Source organism: Sorex araneus, chromosome 7 (assembly GCF_027595985.1).
Source record: "Sorex araneus isolate mSorAra2 chromosome 7, mSorAra2.pri, whole genome shotgun sequence".
NCBI classification, from domain to species: Eukaryota; Metazoa; Chordata; class Mammalia; order Eulipotyphla; family Soricidae; genus Sorex; species Sorex araneus.
The window spans coordinates 53,930,288-53,941,119 of record NC_073308.1 but is presented as its reverse complement, the minus strand read 5'-3'; the positions used below and the strand labels follow the sequence as shown (position 1 = coordinate 53,941,119).

General features: G+C 45.0%; 1 pseudogene; it reads right to left on the bottom strand.

The window, feature by feature from the left end:
- Positions 1 to 6,966: 6,966 nt before the first annotated feature.
- Positions 6,967 to 9,541, bottom strand: LOC101538712 (60S ribosomal protein L11-like; annotated as a pseudogene).
- Between the last annotated feature and the right edge of the window lie 1,291 nt (positions 9,542 to 10,832).

Below are 10,832 nucleotides of genomic sequence, written 5' to 3'. Positions count from 1 at the left end.
AGCACAGCAGGTAGGGCATTTGCCTTACACGCGGCCGACCTGGGTTTGATTCCTCCGTCCCTCTCAGAGAGCCCGGCAAGCTACTGAGAGTATCCCGCCCACACGGCAGAACCTGGCAGGCTCCCCATGGCATATTCCATATGCCAAAAACAGTAACAACAAGTCTCACAATGGAGACGTTACTGTTGCCCGCTTGAGCAAATCAATGAACAACGGATGACAGTGCTACAGTGCTACCTTTATTTCTAAAGAATTTCACTCCCTTCCCTGATCGTTGTTGCTGTTGTGGGATGACACATACAGGGCTACATATATGGCTACACACAGCCACTGTGGGGCTTCCGGCTTCACACCCCAGGCCGAGGTGCTCACACAACTTGTAGTTGTGCTGCTGTTTAGAGGCTGCACACATTTGTCCTTGTGGTACTTGCACACCGCTGGCCCACAGCGGGCCCAAGGGTGTGTGTGTCCTTCATGGTCCCAGGCCTCTCAGAGAACAGAGCTGCCTGACACAAGCCCTGTGCTTCCATCTCACTTACCAAGCAATGGGTTCTGCCTCTAAGCCAGCACCCGGGGACCCTGCCAAGAGCTTATCTTAACATGCAAGTGATTGGGTGAGATGATGCCGAGCAAAAGGGACTCGCCTCGCAGATAGTCGAACCCTGTTTGAACCTCTCATGGTGTGTGGTGCCCTGAGCAATGCCCTGAGCACAGAACCGGGAGTAGTTCCTGAGCCCTGCTGGGTGTGACCCCAAACCAAAATAGTAATAATAATAGTACTGTAGCATTGTTGTCCGGTTGTTCATCAATTTGCTCGAGAGGGCACCAGTAACATCTCTATTGTGAGATTTGTTGTTACTGTTTTTGGCATATCGAATACACCATGGGTAGCTTGCCAGGCTCTGCCGTGCGGGTGGGATACTCTCGGTAGCTTGCCGAGCTCTTCGAGAGGGATGGAGGAATCAAACCTGGGTCGGAGGAATCGAACCTGGGTCTGCCTAGTACAAGGCAAATGTACTACCCGCTGTGCTATCGCTCCATTATTGTTAGTCACTATCACTGTCATTGTCGCCTCATTGCTCACCAATTTGCTCGAGCAGGCACCAGTAACATCTCCATTGTGAGACTCATAATAATAAAAATTAATAATAATATCAACCAGCCCAGTAAAGAAGAGATGCGAACCTAAGTACCTGTTGGGATCTATTCTTGCTCTTCCAACCTGGAGTGAAGGCTGAGGCTGACCAAGCCCTCTGGCAGATTTAACTGAGCAGCAGCAAAGCTGGGACCAACAGCCTCGTGTTCCCAACTGGGGCGCGGATTTAGCAGGAGCGAATCTTCTTCTCTCTGACATTGGGAGAAACATAGTAAGCAGGGTAGTCTTGAACCAAGAAAAGTGGGTGGAGATAGTCCAGACAGGGCTGGTAGGGGTAGCGTGGACAAGGAAGATAAGGCACTTTCTCCATCATAGTATCTGGAAGGGGCTGTTAGAATTCAAAACAAAGTGGATCCTTGGAGTCACCTGCGAGGTGGAAACTGCAGCAGCATCTTGGGATTTAACCCTGTGTAAAGCCGACCAAGGCAGAAGCTCTTTCTGAAACTCATTAGCCTCTCGGATTCTCCTTCCAAGGCCAGGTCCCTTCCATGGTACAGAATATATCCATACTGGATATGTCATATGGAGGGAGAGGAAAACAGCCTGAGAACAGCAGGAGAAACTCTGGGATTTCACCTCTGCTGGGATCTGGACAGTCTCCACCGCTCTCCACTGTGGGGGCTGGCCCCAAACTTCGCCTCCCTTGGTCTCTCCTAGCCCTCTGATTCAGTTCTCTCCTCACAAACACAGCCCATTTAGCTAAGACCGTGGACTCTCCTGACCCTTGGTTTACCCAGGGGTACTTGTTCCTTTTTTTCTGTGTTTGTTGCTGTGCCCCGCTCAGTGTTGCTCAGGGATTCCTCCTGTCTCTGTGCTCAGGAATCACTCCTGGTGGGGCTCCAGGAACCATCTGGGATCTAACCTTATCCAGCCAGTGTGCAAGGGAAGTACTTGCTGTACTTCCTGTCTGGCTCTCAGATATTTGAGAGACGCAGCACAGGGCTCTTCACTATTCCTTTGAAACAAAATGGCATGCTTGTCGGTGAACTGAACGTATGGAAATAGAGTTGGAACAGCAGTAGCAGGGGCTGGAGAGAGCAGAGTGGATAGGATGCTTGTCTTACATGCGGCACACCCAGATTCAGCCCCCGCCTCCCCATAGGGTCCCCCAAGCACCGACACTAGTGATCCCTGAGCACAGAGCCAGGAGTAAGCCCTGAACACAGCTGGAAGGGGCCCCCAGGCCCCTCCCCTCCTCAAAAATAAGAAAGAGAGCAGGAGCACTGTGAAAACTTGAGGCCTCCTCTAGGGAAGCTGCCAAAGTTTGTTCCTGAAAGGACAGCCTGGCAATATTGGGGACTGGGGGAGAGTGGACAGCAGGACAGCAGAAGAGAGGGAAAGAGAGGAAAGAGAGACAGAGACAGAGAGACAGAGAGACAAAGAGAGAGAGATGCAGAGAGAGAGACAAAGAGAGACAGAGATGCAGAGAGAGAGACAAAGAGAGACAGAGATGCAGAGAAATAGACAGAGAGAGAAAGAGATAGATAGATAGATAGATAGATAGATAGATAGAGAGAGAGAGAGAGAGAGAGAGAGAGAGAGAGAGAGAGAGAGAGAGCGCTGGTTGCTTGGTCCAGAGAGGCTGTGGTGAGCGGGAAGCCAGCAACAGTGGAAAGCACAACTCCCGTCTGCAGGAACCACCGGCTCAGCTGCAGGACACACGGGTGTGATGAGAACTGCACTGAACATCCCTGATTGCCAGGAGGAGCCAGCCCCCAGCAGGGACGCTGCAGAGGCTCAGGTGCTCCCCTTGGGTTCCCACCAAGAGGCTATTTTCATGATCTTTGAAATGATTCTTTCTAGCTTTTCTCCTGCCAGTTGGCCAGGGCCTAAAAACATGAGTTGTGTGATTTGAAATAAAGATAATAACTAGCTCTGTTTGCAATATTAAAAACTCGGGGCTGGGGCTGGAGCAATAGCACAGCGGGGAGGGCATTTGCCTTGCACGCGGCCAACCCAGGTTCAATTCCCAGCATCCCATATGGTCCCCTGAGCACCGCCAGGAGTAGTTCCTGAGTTCAGAGCCAGGAGTAACCCCTGAGCATCGCCAGGTGTGACCCGAAAAGCAAAAAAAAACCCAAAAAACTCGGGGCCTGAGTAGTAGTCCAGTGGGACAGGCACTTGCCTTGCACGTGCCCACCCAGTCTCAATCCTCTGGTGGTCCTCTGAGCCCACCAAGAGTGATCCCTGAGCACAGAGCCAGGAGTAAGTCCTGAGCACCACCGAGTGTGGTCTCAACACCAAATCCGAACAAAACCTTCTAAACTTGAAGTTGTTTCATATTTTTTTCTTATTTTAGGAGCCTGGGCTAGAGCGATAGCACAGCGGGTAAGGCGTTTGCTTGCGCATGGCCGACCCGGGTTCGATTCCTCCATCCGTCCCTCATTGGAGAGCCCGGCAAGCTACTGAGAATATCCCGCCCACACGGCAGAGACTAGCAAGCTACCCGTGGCGTATTCGATATGACAAAAACAGTAACAAGTCTCACAACGGAGACGTTACCGGTGCCTGCTTGAGCAAAATCGATGAGCAATGGGATGACTGTGATACAGTGATTTTAGGAGCTATTTGAACAAGAAGGACACAGCCAGCTATGCTCAGTGGCTACTTCCAGCTCTGTCCCCAGTAAGGTTTGGGGCTCCAACCAGGGGCAGTTGCAGGCAAGGTGAAAGCCATAACCCCTGTGCTCTCTCTCTAGCCCTGTGAGATACTTTAAAACGCCCACCCAGTATGAGTCATTCTAAGAGGACAAGGTACTCCCACAAATATGACTTACTGAATTATCACCCCTTTGAGACGAAGAAATCCATACTTGGGATGATTAACTGAATCTCAAGGCCAGGTCTGGTGCTGAGTTCCTGAACTCAAGCTTTTTTTATATTCCTCCCAGTCCTTTCTTTTTCCTATAAAGTGGTGTCTCTCTTTATCACCTCACTTGACTCTCTGGACTAGTCTTAATAAGTGCCCCTGATTCATTGTCTACTTGGTTGCCGATCCATTTATCTTAATTTGTTCAGGCTGATTGCATTTTTAAATGGTCTATCTCCCAAATGAGCTGATAAGAGTATGAGGGCATTACCATCTTGGTTTAAGTTCATCTATGTGTGACTCAGCCCCACTAAGAGAGCCGCAGAATAATATGTGTTAGGGTGTCTTCGCAAAGCAGTTGCATTGCTTTTGTCTTCAAGATCAACAGAAGTAGCGACTGAGCAAAAATAGGTTTACAATATGTACCGAAAGCCAGACTGACTCAGTTGGTTATTTAGCTTCATTGTGTTCTAAAAATAAATAAACTTGTCTTTAACAGGGTGATATTTTTCTTGTCTTTTTTCATTGAAATTTATTCTTGAGCTTTCATTTTTTGTTTAAATACTTGGAGGGGCACTGTTGAAAGACAGCTCTAAGAGTGCTATCTTTGATATTTGTAATTTCTGACCATACATTATTAATAAGAGTGATGAATAAACCATGACTCCAAAGAACTATGAACATTTCTGAATCCACAAAACTGGTTTAAATACTAGATAGGACAGAGTTAAAGCTGAGTGTCGATGTGTTTCACTTTTCACATTTTTTGTTATTTTTTTTCTCTCTTACACAATGATTTGTGGCTGAGAAGATAGTAGGATTGGTAAGGGGTTGTTCTTGCATGCAGCTGACCAGGATTCCATCCCAGCACCACTTATGATTCCCCCAAGCACTGCCAAGAGAGACCCCTGAGCATACTGCTCAGAGTTAGCCTTGAGCACAGCTGAGTGTAGGTCCAAAAACAATTTTTTAAAAAATTAGTTTGCTATTGATTTATGATGTTATAGTATTAAAAAGGAGTATCTTAAGAGACAGATGAGCACCACCCAGAAAGGCAAAATCAGGAGTCCATATTCCAGAGCGGGCAACTGCGGTCAGACTATCATTGCGAAGAACTCATGACCCCAAGTCAAGTCAGGGATGAGTCTAGAAAGGCAAAAATGCGGGGCTGGAGAGATAGCACAGCGGGTAGGGCGTTTGCCTTGCACGCAGCCGACCCGGGTTCAAATCCCAGCATCCCATATGGTCCCCTGAGCACATCCAGGGGTAATTCCTGAGTGCAGAGCCAGGAGTAACCCCTGTGCATCGCCAGGTGTGACCCAAAAAGAAAAAAAAAAAAGGCAAAAATGCATCCTCATCAGACAATGAATGAGAGACTGCAGGAGCTGTGACCAGCAAAGCAAGTTACAGAAGCAGAATCAGCTAGTCAATGGTTAAGCTGGTTTAAGGTCTCTGAAAACAAGGGGCTTGTGGTTGGGGGGGCGGGGGACAATCACGGTTGGGGGAGGGGCAGTGATTCCGGAGCCCACAGTTTGTTTACAACTCCTGGACATGTCAATGGGTTACTCTCCCCCCTCTCCCCGACAAAGGAGAAGAGTTTCCCTCCTGCTAGGAGAGGAATGAAACTGCAGTTCCTTATATCAGGAGTTCAATAGGCTTTATGGGTGCAGTTAAATGCTTCAATAGTTCAGAGGATTCTAGGCACTCAGCACCACAGTTCCAGTTGCAGGTCTCATCAATTTTTGTTTTCTTATTTATCTTATATGTGTATGCTTTAAAAGCATCTTGATACTATAATTTTGATTATTATGATTTTGGTGTCTGGGATTGAACCCAGGGTCTCAGACACTCGGGGTACATATCCTACCACTCGGCTGTCATCTGGCATTGGCATTTTTCAGATTTCAGCAAACAAAAAAGGTGATACAGAGCCAGATAAATGTCATCCTGTTGCTCATCGATTTGTTCGAGCGGGCACCAGTAACATCTCTCATTGAGAGACTTATTGTTACTATTTTTGGCATATCCAATACGCATGGGTAGCTTGCCAGGTTCTGCCGCGTGGGCTCGATACTCTTGGTAGCTTGCCGGGCTCTCCGAGAAGGGTGGAGGAATCGAACTTGGGTCGGCTGCGTGAAAGACGAAAGCCCAACCGCTGTGCTATCGCTCCAGCCCCCAGATAAATAGACTGAGAAATTTTTTGAAGTGGGAGTTTGGGCACACCTGGCTGTGCTCAGGAGATTGAACTGTCTGGGTTAGCTGGAATTAAGGTCTTGCCTGCTGTACTTTTTTTTTGACCCTGAATTACGAACGTTCAAACACTTAGTCACCTCTAAAATATTATTTTTCTTTTTTTTTAAATTTTTATTTATTTATTTATTTTTTGAGGAATCACTGTGGGGTACAGTTACAGACTTACAAACTTTCATGCTTACATTTCAGTCATACAATGACTGAATACCCATCCCTTCACTGATGATGCCCATTCTCCACCACCAATGATCCCCATATCCCTCCCACCACCACCACTCCATCCCCTACCGCACCCCGCCTCTGTGGCAGGGCATTTCCTCTTTGCTGTCTCTCCTTACAGGTGTTGTTCACCTCCGAAATCTTTCTAAAGGATAAAATTATGGGGAAACAAGAGCTACTTATCAGTAGCTTTGCTATTATTCTCTCAATGCTCATTTCTGGTTTTATTGATTTGATTTTGGCTTGGGGGCCACATCTAACAATGCTCAAGACTCCTCGCTCTGCACTCAAGGCTCCCTTTGGGTGGAGCTTCTTTGGACCCACTCGGTGCTGGGTTTGAACCTGGGTGTGCCACGCACAAGGCAAGCATCCTGGCTGCTGTACTATCTCTCTGGCTTTCATCTCAGTATTTAAAAAACTTCCTCATTGCATCTTTCACTGTTAGGTTTCTATTTATCACTATTATTATTATTATTTACATTTCAAGTAACATATTTTTTTTAATTGGCCTTTTGGACAGAAACAGGAAGCTATTTGCCAGGAAGGATGATCCCATCATGCTTCTCCTGGAACCAGCGCCTCCACTCTGCTGGTTCTGTGTTTGGCCCCAGTGCAGCCTGTCCTGCTCTCCCGCTCTTCGATGCTGAAACTGGCCTACCCAGCACCACGCACAAGTCCAGGCCATTCATACTGATGCTTGGCTCCTATATGATTCCTAGAACAATGTGTTCCTGGATCCCCAAACCAAAGTGTCAAGGGTCTGAAAAGTTATTTTTTCTTAGCTCCTATTCTCGCACCTTTAGCCCTCTCTCCAAAATTTCTTCTGCCTTGGCTCGGCAAACAGTGCAGTGGACAGCTCTCCCCTTTGTTTCTCCAGATGCTGGAAGACCTGATGGTGTACGGAGCTTTGGAGAGCACAGGGGTCTGCCCGGGTGAGCTGTCCCCGGTTAAGCCTGTCTCCACTCTTTTCAATGCAGAAGTTGAGGCAGAGCTTGTGGATGCCAAATTCCCGCATGGGATTCTCCTTTTCAGCTCATGCACCTTCATGGAGAACAGGAAGATCATATTTTTATTGTTTTTATTAAGGAGGCGGGTGGACCATGCTCAGATGTTCTCAGGGGTTACCCCTGGCTCTGTGCTCAGCCCTCCAGCAGAATTTGTCTTTCGAACTGTCTTTTAAAATATTTTTCCTGACAAGGCTAAAGCAATAGTACAACAGGTAAGGTGCTTGTCTTGCTCATGGCCGATGAGGCTCAATCCCCAGCATCACTTATGGTCCTGCGGGTCTCACCAGGAGTGATCCCTTGAACACAGAGCCAAGAGGAAGCTCTGAGCACCAACAGATGTGGCCCTCCTCCAGATCAAAACCCAAAAAATAACCATTAGACCTGTGTTAACTCTACTGTGAACATGTGAACTATAATAATTAATTTAAAACAATGAGGTTGCTAAGATTGGGTGGGCTGGGGGACACCATACAAGGGAAACTGGGGATATTGGACACAGGTGGCATTAGAGCATTGTATACCTGAAAATTTATTATTAACAGTATTGTTAATGACAGCACCTGAATTTTTAAAATTTTAATTAAAATTAAGAAGATTTGGGGCAGGAGCCATAATACAGCAGGTAGGACAGTTAGTTGCCTTGCATGTGGCTACCCAGGTCTGATCCTCAGCATTCCATTTGGTCCTTCAAGTTCTGCCGGAATGATCCCTGAGCACAGAGCCAGGAGTAAGCCCCGGACATTGTCAGGTGTGGATCCAAAACCAAAATAAGTAAATAAATATTAATATTTTTTTAATGGGGCCCAAACATGAAGCAGCTCTGGTCACCAACCTCGTCTGCTCTGCCCTTCACATCAGTGAATGCAAAACCAACAACATGGGTGAGGTATTTTTTTGCCCATTGCTAGGGGTGAAAAACTAATATTTTTAAAGATGCTAGTTTTATTCATGAGATTCTTTTCTAATGAATTAATCAACTTCCAAAAGAGCTCATACAATCTCTAATATTATCATATTAGGGTATTATGATTTCAATGCATAATTTTGGGGTGGTGGAACACAATCTATAAGAAGCTGACAACTAATTTTGGAAAGATTCAGAGCCATAGAGCTAGTACAGGGGGTAGGGTACTGGCCTTACAAGGGGGCTACCTGGGTTGATCTTGGCTCTGCTTATGGCTCTCTAAGTACTGTCAGGTGTGATTCCTGAACACAGAAATAAGAGTAAGCCCTGGGCACAGCCAGGTGTAGCTCAGACATAAAAACAAAAACAATTGTTTTGAAATTTTAGTTTAAATTAAGTCCCGACCGGCAGCATATATTTTGGTGGAATGGACTCTCCATTCCACATTCTAAAGAAATATCCAATATATCTCTAGGTACATTCATCACAGTGTAGCTTTTCTACTGTGAGAAAGAATGTCTTTTCATGAGTTAGATAGTAAATAAAACAGACATTTTTGAGGTATATATATCTTAAAGTGAATTTTTCCTTATATTGAATATAAACTTCACAACGATTGCGGGTATTTGTACTTGAGAGGCTGATGATATTCAAGCATTGCTTTCCTTTCTCTTTGGTCTGGTTGGGAGAAAAATGACATCATGTTAATTATGTTTAGAAATCACTTGAATTACAATAACTGGAGGGAATTTTCTCCCCATTGTCATTATAATTGAATAGATTCTAATTTAAAATTTTAAAGAAAGACAACTGTTGACTGATTAAAACACGATCAGATACAGAAAATTCATCTGGGGAATTGATTTGTACTGTTATCTATCTGTGAGTTTTCCCAGACAGTGAAAAATCTTATCCAAAAAGATCACTTGAGAATGAAATTGATCCAAAGGATCTGCTAGAGAAATGAGTTGCTGCCTTCCTCAGTGTGTGACAAAGCTACATCTGAATAAGTGACTGCACCCTCCTATATTATCAGAATAACGTTAAGCTGCATTACTACTGTCACAATTCTCCTTGTCACCATGCTTCCAACTATGTGGCAACGTGTCAGCCACATTTTGCAGCTTCTACACGCAAAAACAACATCCTGCCTGCTTTTTTCAAACCTAGACAGCTACTTTGTCCTCTCGACATTTTTTTCTTGCTTATTTTTTCTTATTTACTGTCTACCTAGTGAGTATAATCTGACAAATTACTCATACCAATCTAATAACCTTCTAGTACAGTGGCTTAAAACGAAGCCAGATTATTAAGCAATGAAAAATGACTTGAAAATAGTTTCTCGAGGGAAATAGTCGATAACTACTTTGAGTTTTTATGACCACATGTTTGTGACAACTCCCTCCCTCATAACCTTGAGAGTTATGAAGATCATCCCAAATAAGTGACTATAAATCTTTTATAGCATCTTTATGTGTTATGCCCTTCTTCTCAGAGTAAAGTAGTTGCCTTGGAAACGATGACAATGGCTAAATACAGACAGAAATATTTGCCGCTATATATGCCACATGTTAAATACGGCTCTCTGTTTCCTTCAAAGCAGAAAAGAGTTAATCTGGAGAGCAACATTCTAAAAATAATACTGAAAAATGCTCACGTTACCTGAGCATGACTGTCTATGGCCCCTGGGCTCCTACTCACCACCTCAGTACCTCTGTGGTGATCATTATTTTTCAAAGAAGACCTTATTTGTCAGTGTGGCTTCTAAAATTTTGCTATACTTTGGGTCTTATTATCTGTATTGGACAAAGGCACCAACGCAGCAGGGGAAAAAAGGTATTTTTCCAGATCTGGGTATGGATTCAAATGCCCCTAGATTATGAGTCCTTGTCCTCTGGGCTCTTGCAAGAGAGACACTTAGAATTCATTGATCTATATTTTAGTATTTTAGTAACTAAGTCCAGAGAAATTTCTGCCAGAAGGTGCGTCATTTCTAGCTCATACCTCTCTGCTACATTATATTCCACATATGAGTGCAATATTTCTATGTCTGTCTCTTTCTTTCTGACTCATTTCACTCAACATGATAGTTTCCATGTTGATCCACTTATATGCAAATTTCACGACTTCATTTTTTCTAACAGCTGCATAGTATTCCATTGTGTAGATGTACCAAAGTTTCTTTAACCAGTCATCTGTTTTGGGGCACTTGTGGCCACACAACCTCATATCTCTTCATTCTCAGCAATGGAAAACAAATTATCAAATGCTTCCTTTCTAGCAGGTCTGACTTTGGGTGTGGGAAACTCCAAACAATAATAGTGAGTTTTTTGTTGAAATATTGAATGTAATCAAAGTAAAGAGAAAGTAAGTGAAATTTATCAGCTACACAGGCAGGGTGGGGGATTGGGGGGTGGAGGATGGGGGGGGAGGTATGCTGTGGTTCTTGGTGGTGGAATATGTGCACTGGTGAAGGGATGGGTGT